A 10,658-nucleotide genomic window follows, 5' to 3' on the forward strand; every position below is an offset into this window, starting at 1 on the left:
GGCAGAGAGTTCTGACAAAATGTGGTCCACTGGAGAAGGAAATGGCAACCCACTCCAGTATTCTTGCCAAGAAAACCCCATGGAACGTATCACAAGGCTAAAAGAGATGACGCCGGAAGATGAGCCCCTCAGGTCGGAAGGTGTCCAATATGCTACTGGGGAAGAGCAGAGGGTATTTCCAAGTAGCGCCAGAAAGAGTGAAGTGGCTGGGCCAAACCCGAAAGGACACTCAGCTGTGGATGTGTCTGGTGGTGAAAAGAAAATCCGATGCTGTAAAGAACAATATTGTTTAGGAACCTGGAATGTCAGATCAATGAATCAAGGTAAGCTGGAGGTGGTCAAACATGAGATGGCAAGATTGAACGTCGACATCTTGGGAATCAGCGAACTAAAATGGACAGGCATGGGCAAATTTAATTCAGGTGACCATCATATCTACTATTGTGGGCAAGAATCCCTTAGAAGAAATGGAGTAGCACTCATAGTCAACAAAAGGGTGGGAAAAGCAGTACTGGGGTACAATCTTAAAAATGATAGAATGATCTCAGTACGAATCCAAGGCAAACCATTCAACATCACAGTAATTCAAGTCTATGCCCCAACCACTGAGGCCGAAGAAGCTGAGGTTGATCGGTTCTATGAAGACCTACAACACCTTCTAGAATTAACACCAAAAAAAGATGTCCTCTTCATCATAGGGGATTGGAATGCTAAAGTAGGAAGTCAAGAAATCACCGGGATAACAGGCAGGCATGGCCTTGGTGTACAAAATGAAGCAGGACAAAAGCTAATAGAGTTTTGCCAAGAGAACATGCTGATCATAGCAAACACTCTTTTCCAACAGCACAAGAGGCGACTCTACACATGGACATCACCAGATGGTCAATATCGAAATCACATTGATTATGTCCTTTGCAGCCAAAGATGGAGAAGCTCTATACAGTCAGTAAAAACAAGACCTGGAGCTGACTGTGGCTCAGATCATGAGCTGCTTCTTGCAAAATTTTGGCTTAAATTGAAGAACGTAGGGAAAACCACTAAACCGTTCAGGTATGACCTAAATCATATCCCTGATGAATATACAGTGGAGGTGAGGAATAGATTTCAGGGATTAGACCTGATAGACAGAGTGCCTGAGGAACTATGGACGGAGGTCCGTAACATTGTTCAGGAGGCAGCAACTCAATCCATCCCAAAGAAAAAGAAATGCAAGAAAGCCAAGTGGCTGTCTGATGAGGCTTTACAAGTAGCTGACGAAAGAAGGGAAGCGAAAAGCAAGGGAGAAAGGGGAAGATATATCCAACTGAATGCAGAGTTCCAGAGAATAGCAAGGAGAGACAAGAAGGCCTTCTTAAATGAACAATGCAAAGAAATCGAGGAAAACAACAGAATGGGAAAGACTAGAGATCTCTTCAAGAAAATTGGAGATCTCAAGGGAACGTTTTGTGCAAAGACGGGCATGATAAAGGACAAAGAAGGCAGGGACCTAACAGAAGCAGATGAGATTAAGAAGAGGTGGCAAGAATACACAGAAGAACTATACAGGAAAGATCTGAATGTCCCTGATAGCCATGATAGTGCGGTCACTGAACTTGAGCCGGACATCCTAGAGAGTGAAGTCAAGTGGGCCTTAGGAAGCATTAGTAACAACAAAGCTAGCGGAGATGACAGTATTCCAGCCGAGCTATTTAAAATCTTAAAAGATGATGCTGTTAAAGTGCTGCATTCAATATGCCAACAAATCTGGAACACTCAACAGTGGCCACAAGACTGGAAAAGGTCAGTTTACATTCCAATTCCAAAGAAGGGCAACGCCAAAGAGTGTTCAAACTACCGCACAATTGCGCTCATTTCACATGCCAGCAAGGTGATGCTCAAAATCCTACAAGCTAGGCTTCAGCAGTATGCGAACCGATAACTTCCGGAAGTACAAGCTGGGTTTCAAAGAGGCAGAGGAACTAGAGATCAAATCGCAAACATTCGCTGCATCATGGAGAAAGCAAGAGAATTCCAGAAAAACGTCTATTTCTGCTTCATTGACTACGCTAAAGCCTTTGATTGTGTGGATCACAACAAACTGTGGCAAATTCTTAAAGTGATGGGAGTACCAGACCACCTTACCTGTCTCCTGAGAAACCTGTACAAGGGTCAAGAAGCAACAGTAAGAACCAGACATGGAACAACCGATTGGTTCAAAATTGGGAAAGGAGTACGACAAGGCTGCATATTGTCACCCTGCTTATTTAACTTATATGCAGAGTACATCATGAGAAATGCCGGGCTGGATGAATCAGAGGTCGGAATTAAGATTGCTGGGAGAATTATCAACAACCTCCGATATGCAGACGATACCACCCTAATGGCAGAAAGCGAAGAGGATCTCAAGAGCCTCTTGTTGAGGGTGAAAGAGGAGAGTGCAAAAGCTGGTTTGAAACTCAACATTAAAAAAACGAAGATCATGGCATCTGGCCCTATCACTTCCTGGCATATTGAAGGGGAAGAAATGGAAGCAGTGACAGATTTTACTTTCTTGGGCTCCAAGATCACCGCAGACGGTGACTGTAGCCATGAAATTAAAAGACGCTTGCTCCTTAGGAGGAAAGCTATGGCAAACCTAGACAGCATAGTAAGAAGCAGAGACATCACCTTGCCGACAAAGGTCCGTGTAATCAAAGCTATGGTTTTCCCAGTAGTAATGTATGGCTGTGAGAGCTGGACTATCAGGAAGGCTGAGCGCCGAAGAATTGATGCTTTCGAACTGTGGCGCTGGAGAAGACTCTTATGAGTCCCCTGGACTGCAAGGAGGTCAAATCAGTCACTCCTAAAGGAAATCAACCCTGAGTGCTCATTGGAAGGACAGATACTGAAGCTGAAGCTCCAATATTTTGGCCACCTAATGTGAAGAGAAAACTCCCTGGAAAAGACCCTGATGCTGGGAAAGACTGAAGGCAAAAGGAGAAGGGGACGGCAGAGGATGAGATGGCTAGATAGCATCACGGATGCAATGAATATGAACTTGAGCATGCTCCGGGAGAGAGCGCAGGACAGGAAGGCCTGGCGTGCTGTGGTCCATGGGGTCACGAAGAGTCGGACACGACTGAACGACTGAACAACAACAATGAAATACTTAGAACAGAGGAACAGCTATCTTATGGGGAAGGGGGAAACCAAGGTGGAGGAACCACCTTTTCTTACACACCACTGGTTCATATCAGCAGGGTAAAAGAGGTGGGCAGCTACTGGGGGGGGGGTGCTTTATAGCCATTTAAAAAAAAAAGCTTTCCTCTCCCATTCCTCTTAATGGGAGAAAATAAACTATGCTCCAGGGCTGGCAGTCCTCCTGCCCCCTTCCAGAGTTGTGTCAGGAGAATGGCAGAATGTTGGATCCTTTGGATCCACACTCTCCATTTTGTCCTCTCCAACGTTGGAGTTCCAACATTGGAAAAGAATGAGCTGAAGACCTTTCTGCAGCCACAGATGGGAGGCTTGCAAGATTGGATCTCCCCCTCTGAGGGTGGACCCCTCCCTCTCTCTGATGTCAGGGTGAGAAATCCGAATGCCCTTCCAAGGCCCATAGGATTGCCCCCTTAGGAAAGGGTGCCATACAAATTCTAAACATTTATGATCTGGGTATGTTATTTGAAGCGGGGGGCAACCCTACACTTTCATAGCCAGAACCATCCTGGTAGCAGCTTCTTCACAACTCTCCCTGCTCCTCCAAATAGTGCAGGCACTGGGATAGCAGCATCCAGACATGGAACATGGAACCGACTGCCACTCAGGGGCTTGGCTGGGACTAACTGTTGCTTGCCCAAAATGATTTTAAACTAACTTCTATAAACACATGGGGAGATTCAAGTCAGTAAAGGGCATGAAGTCTCAAGAACATGACCACATATGCTAGGTTCTATTCCTCCAGTGTTGGGGTAGCATCCAACGATGATCCTACATAGAGTAGACCTGTTGAAATGAATGGGAATGAAGTTAGTCATGACTAACTTAATTCATTCATTTCAATGGGTCCACTCTATGAAGGACTAGCATGGGATACTACCTTCAGTGTTCAAAGGGCATGCTATTTCTCAGTTGTATCAGTCAGGATGCATATCCTGTATTTGTGTTGACAATATTTGGTATTACTATGCCAATGACGAATAATGCAGTTCATAAACTGAAAGGGTCCATAAATAAATGGGGAGAGGCCACAGCTCCCTCAGTGCTAGGAGTACCTCCTTTGCATGCAAAGGGACCCAGGTTCAATCCCTGCCCTCTCCAGCTTTAAAAAAGGTCCTCAGGTAGCAAGGCTGGCAAAGACTCCTGGCAAAACGTTGCCATTTGGAGTAGATATAGCATTGGGCTAGATTAAGGGAAGGCAACCTGCACCCCACAACCTAATTTTGTGCAGCCTTTGGCCTAATTTCAGAGGCCCTCCACAAGCCATCAGTTCAGAACTCAGGCAAAAGCAATCTTTCCCTCCACTCACAGCCTGCAGAAAGAGAAAGAGAGAAGGGGTGGCACAGAGAGAGAGAGAGAGAGAGAGAGAGAGAGAGAGAGAGAGGCTGTCCCCTCCCACTTTTGGCTTTGGCTCCACCTACCACTGGCTTCAGCTAGGGATGTATACATTGTGTAAAATTTATTCCGTGTTTCACAGATTGTCAGGTGCCATTCATTCTGCAGCCCACCCATCCATGGAATCGGATTTCTTTTTTAAGTTCCTGAATTCGCACAAATGCGCAAAATCCCCCACATGTGCATTTTCACCTTTTCACCTATGGGGGAATGGACATTTTCGGCCAGGTTGGTTTTTTTAATTGCGTATTTTTCAGCCATGAAATTTGCACAAAATTGGGAAAGTTAGAAAAACAGTCCACAAATCAGTGGAATCCACCGGACAGGGGGAAAGCCAGACCACTGTAGAACGCTGGTTGGATTCATCAAAATCCGAACTCAGTTGGTTTTGCAGCAGATTTCTCCGACATCCCAAGCTTCAGCCTTGCCCACCACCAGCATGTGCATTATCCCCAAGGGAATGCAGCTGTCAACAGATAAAAGGTTCCCCACCTCTGGGCTTTATAGTCTCAATATAAGGCAACTTCATATGTTCAGCTGAACTGCAGTTACAATCCTGGCCATACCTTTGCTGCCTTTGCTTTTATTCTTCTCTTATCGCCTGGAAAGGCCTTTCGTGACTAATAACTCCAAAGCCTCTTTCAGCCATCACTGCTTGCATCATTGCCTTCCTCAACATTTAATTAACAGATGCCGCAGATCCTGGGACCAACCGCACTGGCCTGGTACTTCCTCTAAGCCAGTGGACTTCAGGGATGTACGGATTTTATTAAATCTGCTCTGTCTGTGTTTTGCGGATCGTCCGGCGTCTTTTATTCCATCATCCACTCATTGATGGAATCAGATTTTTTTTAGGGATGTATGACAGTGTTGTTCCACTTGCGCCAATTCTGCGGAGTCTGAGCAACTCGGAAACAGCCAGTTCACTGCGGAAACCACAGGTCAGATTCATAGAAATCCAAACTCATTATGAACCCGTTGCGGATTTCTCCGATATCCCTAGTCGTTAAGGGAGACAGATAGATCTGATTCATGGGGCCCAATCCTCCAGGAGGTTCTCCTGAGGAAGCCCCATGAAAATGAACCAGAGCTGTGCAAGGGCTCCCATGCATTTAAACAGGGCTTCTGCAAGAGAACTTCCCAGAGGATTGTGTCCCATAATAATTTGCAGGAGGGGGAGACATTTGGATTTTCTGCTTCATGCATCAGATGTTTGGGGGCCAGCCATGCCTAATAGAACAGCTCTGCTCAGAAATCCACTAGATAATGCTGGCTGGCCGCTGACCTCATGTCCCCCCAAATGAGCTAATCTGCCTGCCTGCTGCCTGGCCTTGCCATTTAAATACAGGCAGCTCCCTCGTGTGGCTAAAAGCGACAAGAGAGAAACCTTGTGCGATTCCCACTAATTAGTGCACGCAATAACGCTCAATGGTATGGCACCATTAAGAATACTATATTCAGTTCTAGAAGTCATCCTGTCTCAGCAAGAATAGCATACAGCTGGGAAAAAGTACAGAAAAGGCAACCAAAATGATAAAAGGATTGGAGCACCTTCCCTACCCGATGCATTTGGAGCTGTTTAGTTTAGGGGGGTGGAGAAAATTAAGAGGGCATTCTCTTAGTGGTTTATAAAATGTTGAATACTATGGAGAGAGTAGATAGGGGGCAACCTCCCTAGAACTTACATCCACCCAATAAAGATGACTGGGAATAGAAGAGACCAAAGCAATGCACCAGTGAGGAGCTTTGGCTGGTTCCCCAGCTGCACCGCTAGCTGGAGAAAGCAGACCTGCCTCAGTTACCCATGTGCTGGTTACATCCAGACCAGACTATTGTAATGCTCTCTATGGAGGGCTACTTTTAAACACAGTTTGGAAACTTCAAGTGGTTCAGAATTTATTTATTTATTACATTTCTATCCCACCTTTTTTCCTCTTTAAGGGACCCAAGGTGACGTACATAATCCTCCTCCTCTCCATTTTAGCCTCACAACAACAACCCTGAGGCACAACTTAAGGTCTTGAATGGTTTGGGACGAGGTTATATGGCTACATCCATATGCACCTGCCAGGACCTTAAGATCGACTTCAGAAGCAATAGTCCTCAGGAAAGATCAGGTTGGTAGCTACTAGAGATAGAGCTTTTACAGTAGTGCTCCACATCTCTGGAATTCCCTCCCCAGGGATCATTGTTAGGCCTCCTTGGGTTACTTTTAAATGGGCTCTTGCTTGTTCTGCCTAGCCTTTCCTGATTCATTCCTTGTTAGGCCTCCTTGGGTTACTTTTAAATGGGCTCTTGCTTGTTCTGCCTAGCCTTTCCTGATTCATTCCTTGTATGCTGGTTTTATACCGCTGCTCTTTAACACCTGGTGTTTAGTTTTTAATTTGCATTTTGTATTTTTATTGTATTGTTTTTATTTGTTGTTGGAAGCTGCCTTGTGAGGATGTCCTAAAAGGTGAGTTACAAATACTTAAAGAAATAAGGAAGTAGCTTGTAGAACTCACTACCACAAGATGTGGTGAGGACCACTAGCTAATGACTACTTTTAAAAAAAGGATTAGACAAGTTCACAGAGGTCAATCAAGAGCTATTAATAAAGACAGCAAAGTGGAACCTCCTTGTACAGACACAGTAAACCTCTGATAGCCAGATGCTGAGAAAACAAACACAGAAAGCCATCAGTCCCTTGCCCTGCTTGTAGCACAGACAGCAAGGGTGGGGAAGATGTGGTCCTCCGGATAGTTCTTGGCTGCAACTCACATCAGCTCCAGACAGCATGGCCAATGGACAGGGATGATGGGAGCTGGAATCCAACATCATCTGGAGGGACACAGGTTTCCCATTCCTGGCCTAGAAACATCTGGCTGACTGATGTTGGACAAAGAATGGTGGTCTAGATGGGATTTGGGGTCTGATCTAGGAAAGCAATTCAATGTTCCTATGCAATGGAATCAATATATCATTCACCTGTACAACATGCCCCATGAAACAGGTCACCTCTATGGTGCAACAAATTTATGCCCTGTCTTGCCCCTACTCTTCCCTCACCCTGTGGCAGCAGTAGCAGCTGGGTAATGGAGTAACCATGGGAAGGGAAGACAGAATTTTGGCAGGTGCTGCTTGTCATACAGAGGTGAGAAAACCTGCACTTTCTAACGCTCCATCTTCGACACAACTATTAAAGATCCAGGAGCCTTTTCCCCCACTTTGCATCAGCAGGGAGAGAAGCTGATGCCTCTCCCTAGGTAAAGCATTCCAAAAATTTGGGGCCATCACTGAGAAAGCCCTGTTATACTCACAACCACCTCAACCCGTAATTCTTAGCAGGTACTCTCCAGGAGAACTGATGGGAAAGGAAGGCTCCTACAAGATTTGGACATAGGTCTCCCAGCTGTTAAATCAGAACCAGGAATTTCAAAAGTATGAAGTTAATACACTGCAAATTTGAACATTGCATCCAATGTCAGATCATTTTAATTCTATAGCTGGATACTGAACGTTATCATCCACCTCTCACTGGAAGCGGCACAATGGTCTGAATTCAAATCTCTGTTCAGCCATAGATTTACCATATCTCTCTGTCCCAATTCTCTCTTTGGCTGCAAAGGAGGCTAAAAAGGTAATAAAGACATCAGTGATGTCATAAAACAGCTTCCAAGGTGACAAAGAAGGAAAGCTTCCGAATAGCAGAAGCTGCTAGGCAAGACAACATGAGGTAAGACAGCAGAGAGCACAGGTAAGTCTCAGTCCGTCACCCACAAATGTGGGACAGGGGTGAGGGAAGAAAAATAAGAAATCAGGAAAGAACTGTGAATTTTACACAGGATATCAGTACCATACCATTAAAATAATTTATAAAACATAGTTAAAACTTCACAACAAAGGGTGCAAACATAGGTAAACTGGTAAACAAAATATGAACCAATTTCAAAATTCACAATAATATACAAAATGAGTTGAAGAACAGATAAAACATATCATAACCCTGTTTCAAATGTTCAGTCTCAGATTACAAGGGCAATCTATCGTTGTTGTTTGCCAAACCCATTTTGACTGGATTGCCTTCTTCTGTGGCAGATTTATAAAACTTCAAATGACTGCTTCAGTGCGGATCCAGATAACCCAATATTCAAACTAGTACCTCTTAGGATTGATGCTTCTTGGGAATAAAGTAAAAAATAATATTGATTTTCCATCTTACTAGTCCTTCCTCCCCACCCCTGCCATGGGGCAGAAGGGACCAAGACCTCAAAAAACAAGAGGTACTGAGGCTCAAACATGCCTACAAGCTGTGCCTACAGACCTCTGGAAGCTCTAATCCCAGGCATATGAGGATCTGGTTGTGATTATTCAATGGCGAGCGAAAGGCACTCTGCACATTCACAGAGGCATTCTCTCCTTGATTAATATGTTCACATGTTCCAGGTCTGAGCCCAGGCAATAAAACTAGGTTCCAAGATCAATAAATCCTGATAAGCCTTGGCTCATATTAAGACGAAGCTGACCAGGGCAAGAGCAGGCAGGGCCTACTATAATTAAGGTGAGCTCCAAAAGGTGCATGAAACTACAAACTGGCCAATATGAAGCATTTATTTAGCGCCAGGAAAGGGCTTGTCATCCTTAATTCCTCCCCTTCCCCCAAACCCTATCTCTGCTATAGCCAAATAACTGGGAAAAGGCATTGCCCTTCTCATGAAGGCCAAAAGCCGCATGGTACAGTAGGACTGGATTTGGACCAGAGGACCCAGGTTCCATTCCCTGAACAGCCATAAAGGATAGTGGGTAGCTTTGGACAAATCACTAACTCTCTCCGCCAGCCTTCCCCATCCTGGTTCCCTCCAGAGGTCTTGGACTGCAATCCAGGTTGGGGAAGGTGCTCTAAGCCTGAACTGATTAATGGCATATTTACAGTACAGACTTAAAGTGATTTAATTATCATTCGTTCTCCACCAGAAGTCTGACACAGTGTAGTTCTTTGGGGAGCGCAGGCTATGGATTTCTAAACAGTGGAGGCGGTTGGCTCTGATGTCAGTGGGGCAGTGAATCCACTCTGGGTTTCAGTCAGAACCAGTCAGAACTCTAAAGGACCTTCACACCTTAGATAGCTGTTTTAGAGTTCCGACTGAAACCCGGAGAGGATTCACCATCACACTGACATCAGAGCCATCAGCCTCCACTGTTTCTAACTGTAGAGTTAGGAACAGCATGAGCCTCTTCGGACTTAACAGCAGCAAATCATAGGCTAATTAACCCACAATTTGCTGCCGTTATGTGCGAACCGGGTCATGGACAAAGAATTCTCAGCTACAATTCCCAGTTCTTGGGGGCTGACAGTATAAAACGGTATGAGCTGCATATAAACTTTCAGTGTGGATAGGCCCACTGGGTTGTTGTGAGGACTGAATGGGAAACTCCTATTTATTAAAATAGTTCTATCCTGCCTTTCCAACAGAGATCTTACCCCCGCCCCAAGGTGCTTAGCAAGATAACTCCAAAAGCAATCACGCAATAATTGCGAAGATAACAAAGGCTGTAGTAAAAATGCAAATCCATACCATCTTAAAATTAACAGAATGGCAACAAAAACCTGCTTCCTCCCCAGCCCAAATGTGCATTGAAAGAGCCAGATCTTTGCCGCTTGCTTGAAAGGCTGGCCCAGTGTCAGCAGGCGGCAACCTTGGTCAGTTGCTAAGAGCCCATTGCAGGTGCTGCTGCCCCCGGCTCCCTTTTCCTAGTGTCCCACTACCCACGATTGCAATTGCCTTCAATGCTCTGCAAGGATGCTACATCATTCCAGAGCATTGTGGGTAATTACAATGGCAACTGCCTGGTGCTCATCGGAGGATTCCTGGTGGGAATTAAATACAGGAAGAGGGGAGAGGCCTGCAGCCAAGGGGGATGGCACCACCACACCCACCCACGCTGAGGGTGTCTCAGAATTTGGAAGCCAGCCATGCTGACAGGTGATGCCAGGCAGGCCTCTTTAGGAAGATCCAGTAATGGCTTAGAAAGCCCTCTCTCATGTACTTGCCTGCAATATCTCAGAGGGCAGGATGACATCGAACGTGGACCTAAGTACCCAGGCAGGC

At 45.3% G+C, this 10,658-nt stretch overlaps 1 protein-coding gene across 1 annotated transcript in view; it reads right to left on the reverse strand.

Moving 5' to 3' along the window:
- LOC146341064 (acid-sensing ion channel 2) overlaps positions 1 to 10,658 on the reverse strand; it is a 598,108-nt gene that overhangs the window by 421,672 nt on the left and 165,778 nt on the right. The gene's annotated exons all lie outside the window — the stretch shown is intronic.

Source organism: Heloderma suspectum, chromosome 6, assembly GCF_057233095.1.
Source record: "Heloderma suspectum isolate Gila_16-S chromosome 6, 16-S_ref, whole genome shotgun sequence".
Taxonomy (NCBI): domain Eukaryota; kingdom Metazoa; phylum Chordata; class Lepidosauria; order Squamata; family Helodermatidae; genus Heloderma; species Heloderma suspectum.